Consider the following 14,110-nt stretch of genomic DNA (forward strand, 5'->3'; position numbering starts at 1 on the left):
TTTCTCTCTCCTCTTTCGGTGTATGCCTGTGTTGTTGTCCGTGTGCTTGTCTTTTTTAGGGGATGCTCCTCCATCTTCCCGTCCCTCAGTCACTTGTGAACAATCAGCTGATTACTCGCCTGTTCCTCGCGAGGTCTTCATGCTGGCTTCTAAACAACCAGATCATTGCAGTACCAAGGTAACGTATTATGCCACAGTCATGTCACATTTTCCATCAGTTCTTGCCTTTGAATTGAATAGAATAGAATAGAATAGAATAGAATTCAACTTTATTGTCATTGCACATGCACAGGTACAGGGCAACGAAATGCAGTTTGCATCCATCCAGAAGTGCTTTAGTGATATAGATATATTACAATATATATTAGCAATAATATAGATATGTGAGTATATTACAGAAATGGGTCTATTATGGTATGTTATAATGTACACGGTATGAAGTAGGTTGTGAATATTCTATAACTATAAGTATGTACAGGCTGTAGTGAGTACAAGCTATGTACAGGATATGAACAGGATATAAATATGAAAAACTATACAGAATATGAAATAAATAACTTTACAGAATCTGGGATATACAGCTATACAGAAATGGGAACTATGCAAGTTGTAAACAGTTGTAGGATTAAAAATTATCGAATGTACAGAATGATTATTTACACAGAGCTATACAGTAGTGCAGTTAAGATAAGTGAGGGTGTAGATAGTTTCTACAGAGGCTGTATAAAGTGCTAGTGGTTGTGAGTGGTGGTTCACTCCATGTTATTATTGTGTGTTTGAGGGTACAGTTGTCCATTGTGTGTGTGTGTGTATGTTCAGTCCATGAGTTTAACGTGGGTCAGATGTCAGGAGGCAGAGTTCAGGAGTCTGACAGCTGTGGGGAAGAAGCTGTTCCGGTACCTGGTGGTCTTAGTCCGGAGGCTCCTGTGGCGCCTCCCAGAGGGCAGGAGGGTGAAGAGTCCATGTGATGGGTGACTGGGGTCTTTGATGATTTTCCCAGCCCTTTTCAGACACCGCTTCCTGTAGATGTCTTTTATGGCAGGAAGTGGTGCTCCGGCGATGCGCTGGGCAGTTTTCACGACCCTCTGCAACGCCTTCCGGTCCGAGGCAGAGCAGTTCCCGTACCAGACTGTTATACAGTTGGTCAGGATGCTCTCGATGGTGCAGCGATAGAAGTTCACCAGGATGTCTGAGGACAGGTGGTTCTTCCTCAGAGTCCTCAAGAAGAAGAGGCGCTGGTGAGCCTTCTTGACCAGCTTGGAGCAGTTGGTCGTCCAGGTGAGATCCTCGGAGATGTGGACTCCCAGGAACTTGAAGCTGCTCACACGCTCCACAGCCGTCCCCTTAATGTGGATGGGTGGATGTGGGTCAGCATTCCTCCTGTAGTCCACGATGAGCTCCTTGGTCTTCTCGGTGTTAAGCAGCAGGTTGTTTCTGTCGCACCACTCAGCCAGACGATCCACCTCCTCCCTGTAGGCGGCCTCATCGTTGTCACTGATGAGGCCAATCACCGTGGTGTCATCTGCAAACTTAATGATGGTGTTGGAACCATCAGCAGGTCTGCAGTCGTGGGTGAAGAGGGAGTAGAGGAAAGGGCTCATCACACAGCCTTGTGGTACACCGGTGTTCATTGTGATGGTAGATGAGCAGCGGTTATCCAGCCGGACATGTTGGGGACGGTTGGTCAGGAAGTCCAGTAACCATTTGCAGATGAGGGAACTGATACCCAGGTCTGTCAGTTTCCTGATGAGTTGTGAGGGGTGGATTGTATTGAATGCTGAACTGAAGTCTATAAACAGCATTCTGGCGTAGGTGTTGTTGTTGTCCAGGTGTGAGAGGACAGAGTGCATTGCGATGGAGACTGCATCCTCTGTGCTCCTGTTCCGGCGGTATGCGAATTGGTGGGGGTCCAGGGTGGGGGGGAGACAGGATTTGAAGTGTGCTAGGACCAGTCGCTCTAAGCACTTAGTGATGATGGGGGTGAGTGCTACTGGGCGGTAATCATTGAGGCAAGATGGGTTGCTCACTCTTTGTTTCTGTGCAGACGTTTCAGTGTTACGGATCTCCATGACCTTCTGTGACAGTGTCTGAGTGTGCCTCCAGACAACCTTCCCTACCTCTGCCCCGTCTCCTGGAGCCCACAGTGTTTATCCTGTATTGATAACTATCTGCAAATATACCTGTAAGACTTTACCACAGTGTCTCATCATCATTCTGTTGTTTTCATAACAGTACACTGTAGAAATAATGGACTGTCTAATAGGTATTGAGGTCATAGTGAATGTAGTTTATTAGTGTGTGTCGTAGTATGATTTTGTTGTTTATAGGATTTAAGATTAGAAAATAGAAAATAGTCCTGGGATGGGAACAAAGAACTGGGGTGCAGGGAAGTGGGGCAATTAACCCCAAACACAGGACAGTAGCAAGATTTACTGAGGGTGAGTGGCAGACAATTGCCAATGTACATTACCTTAAAAGGAGATGGGGGGTCAGGGTGTCAGCACCCCAGGCTACTTTACCAGTGTTTTTCCATTGTGGGGGATTTACTGTAGAAATTGGAGACCAGAGACTATAACTGTAGCTGTTGTGTGAAACTCTTCAGATCAGCCTTTAGAGTAGGACTGCACAGGATGCAGTGTGCTGATCTCCAGATGCATCTGTAAGGAAAATGGGTAATAAAAGGATTGTGTGAAATTTGGAAACATCTCTGCGTGATCTCTACCGAGACAAAAAGAATTGGAGAGTCTCAACAACACTAAGTAGATATTCCACTAAATCTCATTTGTGATTTATGATAAATGTTACCGTTAATTATTTATATTTCTTTACGCTTCTGATTAATTTAGTAAAACTTCTAAACGATTTTTACTGTTGTCAGAAAATAAGACATTTCTAATTCTCTACAGACTTTTGAGCTGTAGTATAGATTGCAATAATAGTGTATGGTTATTGTTTATAGCAGATGAAATAGCAGTATCAGGACAGATACGAGAGAAACGCTCTCGTATTTTAACATTAAACTCATAACTTTCCTTTTTGATGGTTTGCGTTTGGCCTCTCAGGGCCACTGCAGTACAGTCATCCCCCCCCCCCCCCCCCCCCATGTTTTTTTTAACTTAACCCAACAACATAGTTGGTTAAATTATACAAAAAAAAAAATCATATGTGCCCATAAAAGAGGTCAAAATAACAGAACTCTACTCAAAGTTAACAACAACCAATACTGATACCTCAAACAAACTGACCTCACTAAAGACAACGGGGGAAACTTAAATAGTGGCTGATCAGCCCACAAAAATCACAAAAAGGGGTAAAACACACAAAAACCTAACTGAGACCAAAACCAGTTATTTATTATCCTGTAAATTAAACCTTATATTTAAAGAAAGACCAATGTGAATGCAGTGTTGTGTGTAAGCCTCTACACTGATATTACCACTGTGTGGCTGTAACTGCAGCCATCACATCGCCTGACCACGTTAAGGTGGTAATCTCTCAGGGGGAAAACAGAAAAACAAAACAACAAAAAAGAAAATAAAATAATGCTCATCAGATTCTAACAATTCAAAACATGACATTTACCTTAACTGGATGACCTATATAATAAATATATTCTAACCCAACAATAGTACTTCACACTATTGCCAATATTAACAAAACCAAAAAGGGTAAGCCAAGTTATTTAAAAAAAGACAATTCACAAAGTCTTGAAAAATAGAAATAAAGAATAAAAATCCTCAATCCACTCTATAACAACAGTCTCCTGCTTCCCTGCAGATCAACACGTTCTCACTCCTAACTCGTCATATGTGCGACGCCCATACAGCATGTATCACTTCTCAGTTATTTATTGCACTTCTTGCTCGTCAGTGAGGCACTTTTAGTGCTTTATCTATGTTTGTGTGGGGACTTGTTATAAATCAGTCTTCAACCTTTAATCTCTCTCTGAAAATGACTGGGATTAAATGCAGTGTAATAAACTTTCCTGAACGTGTGTCTTGTCATGATCTCCAGTGCTGCCATTTCATAGGATCTCCTGTCCAGGGCTTCTCAAACGTTGGTTGTTTTTATAACTCCTCTCACCTTCTGCTCTTGTGTCTGCTGTGATAAGCCTTTTATACTCACCCATTTTATTTCCATTTCTGTTTCTCACTATTTTTCTTAACAAGATTAAACCAGAATCAAGGTATGACTCAAGTATGTGAGGAAATTCTACACTAATTGGTACCTGCGGTCTTTCTTCTGTTGCATACCACACCCCAAAGAATGGACACACATAATGCAGACACATTTTCAGTGACCCAAATAACATTCAAACACGCTCCGTATCATAACCTCCTTTTTGTTTGTGTTTATTTTAAGCAGTTGATTTAACATAAGGATTAAAATAGAAAGAACAATCCTTGAAATAACACATGTGTGTGAAATACATAATAAAAAACATAAAATAAATAAAATAAATAACTATGTCAAACCTCCTGAGATCCAGCCTCACAATCACTTGTTCTATGATGACTAAAGGAAGTTTATTTACTTCATAGACCCAGTGACGCCCATTCAGTTTCATTATCCAGGAAATAACAGCTGATGCTCACTTCTGTTTAAGACACAGTCCAATCTTAGGTTCCTCATCCTGAGTGGAACAATGGGTCTATAGAATAGAATAGAATAGAATAGAATAGAATGCCTTTATTGTCACTATACAGTTGTACAGAGCATCTCATACTCAGTGTAAACATGCTGGGGGGGGGGGGGGGGGGGGGGTACAGTTCTGCAGCGCTATGTACATATGGACAGTATTAACATGAGGAAAAACATATATATATATAAAATGTACAATATACAAGACATAAGTAATATGTAATAAATAGTGTTATGTATATAAAGTTGAGTATTGCACATGGAATTGGTATAAATAGTGTTATGTATATACAGTGTGAGTACAGCTGCCTTTTTCAGATCATCTCTACATTATATGAGTTGATGATTCTAGCATTACAGATAATGTCTTAATTATTCCAGACTGAGCTGTGGTGAGATCTTTTATTTTCTTTCTTGTGTTTCAGTGACAGCCTTAGCCATCACAGCCGGGCAGGTAACAAACCTATTTGCTTATTTATTTATTTATTTTTGTCTCTAAAACTCATAAATACATATCAATACATGTATTCATTGTGAAGCATCCTGATGATCAGTAACCAAGTGTTTCTTCCTGAAACAATTACATGTAACTGTGCTGCAGTGAGGATAATACGATGTAGTATTAGGGCAAAGTTAAGAAAGGTATTATCGATCATTTTGAGAATAAAGTCAAAATGTGGAGATTACAGCTGTCTCAAGGCAAGCTGCCATGGTTGCTACTGTATATCATCTGAGTTGGTGAAACCGTACTTCAGAATTGGTTTTAGCAAGAAGGAAACATGAGCTAAAATAACCAGAACACAACTTTAAAATGCTTTTCACCAGGAGTTTTAGCTCATGAGCTAAAACTCCCTGGTTTTAGCTCATAAACGCAGTGTGGTGATAAGTATTAGGTTGTACCAAAAAAAGGGCTGGTAATAATAATAATGGATTGCATTTATATAGCGCTTTTCAAGACCCTCAAAGCGCTTTACAATTCCACTATTCATTCACTCTCACATTCACACACTAGTGGAGGCAAGCTACAGTTGTAGCCACAGCTGCCCTGAGGCAGGCCGACAGAAGCGAGGCTGCCATATCACGCCATCGGGCCCTCTGGCCTCTACTAGTAGGCGGTAGGTGAAGTGTCTTGCCCAAGGACACAACGACCAAGACTGTCCGAGCCGTGGCTTGAACCGGCAACCTTCCAATTACAAGACAAACTGCCAACTCTTGAGCCACGATCTAATGGACAGATGCAAGGTTATCGATGGTTACATCCTCGTGTAATAAAGAAGTTGAATGTTGTATCACACAATGGCTGATCAATTTGTTTCACTAACTCATCTAAATGAGGAATTTTGTAGCAGAAACAGTAATTATAGCAGTTTGTTGTGGAACAGTAATGTCCATATCAACAACTTTTTTCTTGTGGCTCTAAAACTCCATCGTAGCGTAGAGCCTCCCCGTCTTCTCTGTAGCTCAGTTACTTGATCTAAATCCTTGATCAGCTGTGTGCTGAGCTATGGCCCAGTTAGATGTTAATGTGTGTTCTTATGTTGTGTTATAGTGACAGCTGTGTGTACTGCTGCAGGAGCAAGTAAGCAGTTTATTTATCTTTAACTAATTTGAATCAAAGCCCGATCCATGTCTGATACATGTCTTGTCTTCCTGCAGTAGGTGCTGTAGTCACTGCTCCTGCTCTTCTGGGAGCTGCAGGTTTCAACTCAGCTGGAATAGCTGCAGGCTCCTGCGCTGCAGGCATGATGTCGTCTGCTGCAGCTTCTAATGGAGGAGAAGTGACAGCCGGAGGTGTGGTGGCTGTTTTGCAGTCAGCAGGTAAATATATAATTAGATGTTTTATTAGGATTTTAACTTACAACAACATGCAAAAAGAAGAAGTTCATGGCTTTGGGCCTTGGATTCCAGGCCGGAGTTGTGTCCTCAGCCTGTAGTCTGACTTGGACGAAGAAAACTAAATCTTGTGGACCCCATTGCAGTGTGAGTGTGGTGGTTTCTTACTGGTCAATAGTAGACCTTACTACAGTCTTGTACGGGAGTCATTTTGAACCGTACGTAACATTTGACGTTTGTCGACAGGATTTTTATTCAGCATACAAAACCACCTGCCTTAGACTGATCAATATGGCTGATGAACTATCTGAAACCGTTAATATGGTGTGTGTGAATATCAAATAAAGTCTTATGAATCAAATTATGTCAGTCCTTCGTGACATGTATCACTTGTTTTTTTTTGGAGTGTTTTTTTTCTGTTTTTTAATTTTGTTATCCACATGAAAAATTCCAAAACTGCAGATTTTAGACACTTTAGACCTAAAATGTATATTCATTAGGGGAAAAAAACATTCATTTGTGATAGTAAACGTAAAACAACCTGAAAGACTCCATGTGACAGTCAGAACATTGAGCTTAACAAGTAAGGTCCAGTTATTTGTTTTAACAAACATTTCAAGCACATCCTCTAGTCTATTTGTAGGATTGTTGGCTGTCCACTCAAGAAGTTCAGAATACAAAAAGCAGAATAAGAGATTTTTGACTACCCGACTTCTGTCTGTATTAAGAGTGGCCTTTGGTGTCATATTTCAGCTGCTGCACATGTCAATTGATTTTGTAACACCAAGACTTTAATATTTGAGACTGCTATTAAGCAGGTCAAAAATGAAATTTCATGCTCATCTGAGGCTACATATATACAAACCCGATTTACTTCACACCACATCATTTTTCATATGTAGGAAAAGGTAAGTTCATCAGATGAAACTTAAAGGATCTTTGGCTCACGTCTTCATCTGGATCAGCGGTCCCCAACCCCCGGTCCGTGAGTCCTTTGGTACCGGGCCACGAGAGTTGAGGCTCAGGTGTGAAATGTCAAGTCAATGAAAGTAGAAAAATGTTTTAATATATATTAATTTTATAGTATTTTGTAAACGTAAACAGGGGTGGCCATTTTTGGCCACGAACAAGCTGAGAGGGAGTTTTTTTGTTTTTCTGTTACTGCACCAAAAAAAACAAAGATACATAAAACTCATTGATACTTTTACTTATTGCTATGCATCTAACCTCCATCATGGTTAGAAAATAATTCAGTTTGCATGTTTTATTTGGAAAAAAATTGGGGTTTTGTGATTTTTTCCATTTATGAGTTCCTAGGATTATGTGATCTAACTGGTATTTAAAGGGTTAGAATTCTGAATTTGAATGAAATTTTGATTTTCATGAACAGCACTGATGCTAATCTAAAAAATCAAGTAAAAAAAGTGGAAATTTTTCTTAATATATATGAATTTTATAGCATTTTGTAGTTGTAAACAAGGGGTGGCCATTTTTGGCCACGAACAAGCTGAGAGGGAGTTTTCATGTTTTTGCTCTCTCTGCACAAAAATAACAATGCATTATAATCAATGTTGATGTGAATCAATTACATGACCCATACTCTACTATTAATAATACAAGAAATTTCAGTAGCAACTCAATTATATAAAATTGCAAGATTTGAGGTTGTCTTCCAGCTAGTCGCAGTGGACAAACAAACTGGTGTTTAAAGGGTTAAAAATGTAAAAAGTAATAATTATTTTATATTTATGAAAAGAACTGAAGTTACTTAAAAGCTTTATGCAGATAAAATGGCAAAATAAACATGAAAATAACAGACCTAATCTGTTGGTGGCCACGAACAAGCTGAAAGGGTAGTGATTTTGAACAAAGGCAAGGCAAGGCAAATTTATTTGTATAGCACAATTCAACAACAAGGTGATTCAAAGTGCTTTAGAGAGACATTAGAAACAAAAACAAATAAAAAGTATGATTTAAAATTGATTAAAACAAGCAAACAAACTAACTAACTAAACACACACATTTCACACCTGTTCGCGCGATCTGAACCCTTATCGTAAGGGGAGCTACCAGTCCTTCTGTGGACGAGCTACTTTCTATTTTAAATTCCCTGAATTTAAAATACTCTCTAGACCCAGTCTAGACCCAGCTGGGGAGCTACCCAGAGCTCTAACCCACTTAACAAACAAACAAACAAACAAACAAACAAACAAACAAACAAACAAACAAACAAAGCAGTATGTAAAATCAAAACAGATAAAATCAGAACAGTAGATAAAATCAGTAGTTAATGTAAGTTTTGAAATTTAAGCTTAAAAGTGTGGATTTGGTGCTTTATTCAAATGCAGCTGAGAACAGGTGAGTCTTCAACCTGGATTTAAATAAACTGAGTGTTTCAGCTGATCTGAGGCTTTCTGGGAGTTTGTTCCAGATATAAGGAGCATAAAAGCTGAATGCAGCTTCTCCGTGTCTGGTTCTGACTCTGGGAACTGATAAAAGACCAGATCCAGATGACCTGAGGGATCTGGAAGGTTCATACTGGGTCAGGAGGTCATTGATGTATTTTGGTCCTAAACCATTCAGAGCTTTATAGGCCAGCATCAGAACTTTAAAGTCTATCCTCTGACGGACAGGCAGCCAGTGTAAAGACCTCAGAGCTGGACTGATGTGGTCCACTTTTTTGGTCTTAGTGAGGACTCGAGCAGCAGAGTTCTGAATGAGCTGTAGTTGTCTGACTGATTTTTTAGGTAGACCTGTAAAGATGCTGTTACAGTAATCAAGCCTACTAAAGATGAATGCATGGACTAGTTTTTCCAGGTCCTGTTGAGACATCAGATCTTTTATCCTTGATATATTCTTGAGGTGATAGTAAGCTGACTTTGTTATCGTCTTAATGTGTTTTTCTAAGTTTAGGTCTGCATCCATCACTACACCCAAATTTCTCGCCTGGTTTGTGGTTTTTAGATGTATAGATTGAAGTTCTCTGGTGACCTGTAATCGTTTTTCTTTGGCGCCAAAGACTATTACCTCAGTTTTGTTTTTGTTTAGTTGGAGAAAATTGTGGCACAACCAGTCAATTTCCTCAATGCATTTACCAAGAGCCTGTACAGGGCCTCGGTCTCCTGGTGACATTGTGATATATATTTGTGTGTCATCTGCATAGCTGTGATAGTTTATTTTGTTGTTCTTTATAATCTGTGCCAGTGGGAGCATGTAGATGTTAAACAGAGGGGGTCCCAAGATGGAACCTTGGGGAACTCCACATGTGATACTTGTCTGCTCAGATGTGAAGTTACCTATTGATACAAAGTATTTCCTGTTTTCTAAGTATGTTTTGAACCAGTTTAGTACAGTTCCTGAAAGACCTGTCCAGTTCTCCAGTCGTTTGAGTAATATGTTGTGGTCAACTGTATCAAATGCTGCACTGAGATCCAGTAAAACTAAGACTGACATTTTTCCACTGTCTGTATTCAGACATATGTCATTAAACACTTTGGTCAGAGCGGTTTCAGTGCTGTGGTTCTGTCTAAAACCTGACTGGAAGGCATCGTAGCAATTATTCTGTTTTAAGAAGTAATTGAGCTGTTGAGAAACTGCTTTTTCAATGATCTTACTTAAAAATGGGAGATTTGAGATCGGCCTGTAGTTTTTCATTTGTGTCTTGTCAAGATTGTCCTTTTTCAGTATAGGTTTGATTACAGCAGTTTTTAGTGGTTCTGGAAACACACCTGACATTAAGGAAAAGTCGACGATCTGTAACAGGTCTGACTCTAAAGTCTTTGAGACCTTTTTGAAAAAACTTGTTGGCAGGACATCTAAACAGCAAGAGGAGGAGTTCAGTTGACCTAAGATGTCCTCCAGGTCTTTGCTGTTAATCGGGTGAAACTCTTTGATGGTGTTTAAACCGTTTTTCAGTGGACACAGTACATATCCTGGATCTGCTGTTGATGTACCAACTGCTTGTCTAATCTTTTGGATTTTGTCTGTGAAGAATTTGGCAAAGTCATTGCAGGCCATGGTCGAATGAAGTTCAGCTGCCACTGGCACAGGAGGGTTTGTTAGCCTGTCAACTGTAGAAAATAAGACCCGAGCATTATGGCTGTTTTTAGTGATGATGTCAGAGAAGTAGGACTTTCTTGCACTCCTCAGTTGTAAATTATAATTGTGAAGTTTCTCTTTATAGATGTCATAGTGAACCTGGAGGTTTGTTTTTCTCCATCTGCGCTCAGCTTTCCTACACTCTCTTTTTTCATTTTTCACCAGTGTGGAGTTTCTCCATGGAGACTTTTTCCTTCCAGAGATAACCTTCACCTTAATGGGGGCAATAGTATCCATTACATTTAACAGTTTTGCCTTAAAGCTATTGACGAGCTCATTGACTGAACCTTTGGACAGGTCAGGTGTTAATGGGAAGACCTGGTTAAAGATCTCACCACTGTGTTCAGTTATACACCGTTTTGTGATCACTGCTGTTGATATATTTGTGTGGGCTGAGATTTTACTTTCAAAGAAAACACAGTAATGATCAGATAAGCCCACATCAGACACAGCAATGTTTGAAATGCTCAGGCTTGGAGATCAGTAGGTCAAGAGTGTGTCCTCTATTATGTGTGGCCTCTGTTACATGCTGAGTCAGCCCAAAGTTGCCCAGAGTGTTACTCAGGTCTTTAGTCCCTTTGTCCTGAGGGTTGTCCACATGGATGTTAAAATCCCCAACAATAATTACACAGTCGAAATCAACACAGATCACAGACAGCAGTTCACTGAGGTCATTAATGAATCATTTCAATGTAAGCAGCTGTCTCCTGGAAGTTTTCAGTCTTTTGAATATGTGGCTTTACAGCTGAAGGCCCCATCCAAAGTTGTGTTTGTTAATGTTTACAGGCCTCCCAAATGCTGCACAGACTTTTTTAAATAAGACAGCATCCCCTCCTCCTCTCCTGCTTACCCTGGACTCACTGATAAAACTGTAGTTAGGAAGCCAGAAGATTGCATGACGTCGTCATTGAAAATAAGCGCAAACATTCCCACTCATTTTTCTTTCAACATATGATGAGGGGAGAGCGCGAACGCAGTCCCCACTACCAGAAATTATGTAGTCGAGATTCCCACATTTGGGGAATTCGCAGGCTGTCAGCAAAGCCAGAGTGCAATGGCTGAGCCTCGGCCTGAGAGAACCACCTTCGTGATCATGGTATCTCTCCTACCAGGTAAGTATGAATTCTTTAGCTCACGTATGGGGCAGTCTTTCACACACAAACCCTGCACACTCACGGTGCTCACAATCTCAAAATCAACACAAACACAGCCTGTAGGAAGCTGGGACTACACACTATTTATATATACACATGAAGCAGTTTCCAACAGAGCCCCATAAGGTTATTTAGCTTTACAAATACCGGGAGAATTTCCCATCATGCATTGCTGTATCTGCGCAACAAGAGCTAGCTGAAAGATAACTTTTTTTCATCCATTTAACCTCCTTAAATCCACCAACAAACCACCAGAAGTTCAGCTAACTCAAAGGTAAAGCACGCTGCTAAACGAGTTTGTCTGATACTCGGGAAAAAGAGGATAAACGCAAAAGTTTTCTAGTTGAAGCACAGTCACTTCCGGTCTTTTCGTTAACTGCTGCTAGGCAACCAACAGTTTCCCGCTACGGTCTCGGAGTATGAACAGTGTTGCTCACGAAAACACGTCTGTGAACATGTCCGTGTGCAACAAACAACCAGAAAACAATCCAAATAAAAACACTAAAAATTTACTCATTAACAACGACTGAATTCACTCAGAGCAACTTTTTGCTTTGGCGGGAGTTTATTACCTGCTAAAGATGGCAGGAAGTCTCAAATCACGCGGGTCCGGCGCACATACACGTCTGGATGGTACAGCATAACCAGGTTAAGACATCTCTAAAAAAATATATTTTTGAGTGTTTTTCAGTGTTTTTAATTATTTGTTTTAATTTTGTTTATTTTCCATTGTTCACTGTGGCCTGATAAACATTTTATCAAAATATATTTCATAAGGCCATCGCTAAATATTTACAAGAAATCAGGCATTATACAGTGTGTAAACTTCAGTGTGATTTGGATGCTCAGCAGAAAATGTAGCCAGATATCAGCTGGGTTTAGATACATTTCAGATAAGAAAACCTTTGTTAGTCCCAGAGTTGGGAAATTCAAATTGTTACTGCAGCAGAGTACACAAGGCAGGAACAAATGAACACACACAGCATACCTAACAGCAATAATGCTATGCAAAAATAGAAGAAATATAGACTAAGAAATAGATAAGTACTTATATATGTAAGTCTATTTATCTATATCCATAGCCATCTATCTATATATATCTACATACATACATATACTTATATATGATGTAATAATACAGATTACTATCAGAAGAAGAATGAAACACAAGAAAACCCCAGGAAGGAGATCCTGTTTATTTTAATACCTGCAGTTGCCATCCCATTGGTTATCGCTTGCCTCTTCTTTCTGGTTTGCTTGTGTCGCAATAAACATAAGGCTTCAAATGACACACCACCTCGTTCCCAGCTCAGCAGCTCACCCTCCCAGGACACGGAGCTGTCGCCCCCGAATCATCAAAAACAACAGGTAGCAATAATAATAACAACAAGGTAACATTAAATATGGTCACAGTAAATGTGATTTACATACATTTGTTTAAGTATTGTTGAATTCTGGTGGCCAGAGTCTTTGGTGACATGTATTTATTGTTTCATGGCTGCAGGCGAAGCTGCGTGAGATTAACATGTCAGCAGTGCGATTTATGGAGGGGCTCGGTGAGGACCGGTTTGGCACGGTGTACAAGGGCCACCTATATGGCACAGTACCTGGTGAGCAGACCCAAGTGGTGGCCATAAAAACTTTAAAGGACAAGGTAGATTCTGCTCTTTGTGAGGAATTTCACCATGAAGCTATGGTCCGTTTCCATCTGCAGCACCCAAACATTGTTTGTTTGCTTGGCGTGGTCATTTCATAGTGCAGTGGTTGGGTGTTAATAGGTATTAACAGGTATTGCACACTGATATGCAAAGACCCCAGTGTGTGAATATGTGGTGTACATTCATTGCTGTTGTGCAGTGTACAGTCTGACAGCAGCTGGAGGGAAAGGCCTCCAAAATGTCCACTTGGAACACGGCCTGTCACTGAAGGGTGACCTGTATGGGGTGGGAGCTGTTATCTGACAGGGATAACTACCTCCACTGGGTCAAGAGGACATCCCAGAACAGAGCTAGTTTTCTTGATGAACCTGTTCAGTTTCTTCCTATCCCCAGCAGACCACACCATAAAACATGGACAATACCACCACAGCGTCTGAGGTCTTCAGGAGCTCTCCCTGCTCCCTTCCAAAAGACTTCTCTGTTGCAAATACAACCGTCTTTATCCTTTTGTGTAGATGTACACTCTGTTGTTACTCCAGATCCGTTTATTAATCAGATCACTTATATGAGTCAGCTATCTTAATGCCCATTCTCTGGATGTTCACTGGTGTAGGTGGAGTCCACTACCTGCTCCTTGGTTTTCGGAGTGTTGATCTGGAAGTGGTTCTGCTGGCACCAGTTGACAAAGTCCTCAGTCAGTTCTCTGTATTCCCTGTTGTCCTGTTG

The 14,110-nt window shown here is 40.3% G+C and overlaps 1 non-coding gene across 1 annotated transcript; it reads right to left on the reverse strand.

Annotated features, from left to right (window-relative positions):
- Nucleotides 1-11,528: 11,528 nt before the first annotated feature.
- Nucleotides 11,529-11,692, reverse strand: LOC145430230 (U1 spliceosomal RNA). The gene has a single exon (XR_013910695.1). It is a non-coding gene; the product is annotated as a U1 spliceosomal RNA (small nuclear RNA).
- Between the last annotated feature and the right edge of the window lie 2,418 nt (nt 11,693-14,110).

Source organism: Astatotilapia calliptera, chromosome 7 (genome assembly GCF_964374335.1).
Source record: "Astatotilapia calliptera chromosome 7, fAstCal68.1, whole genome shotgun sequence".
Taxonomy (NCBI): domain Eukaryota; kingdom Metazoa; phylum Chordata; class Actinopteri; order Cichliformes; family Cichlidae; genus Astatotilapia; species Astatotilapia calliptera.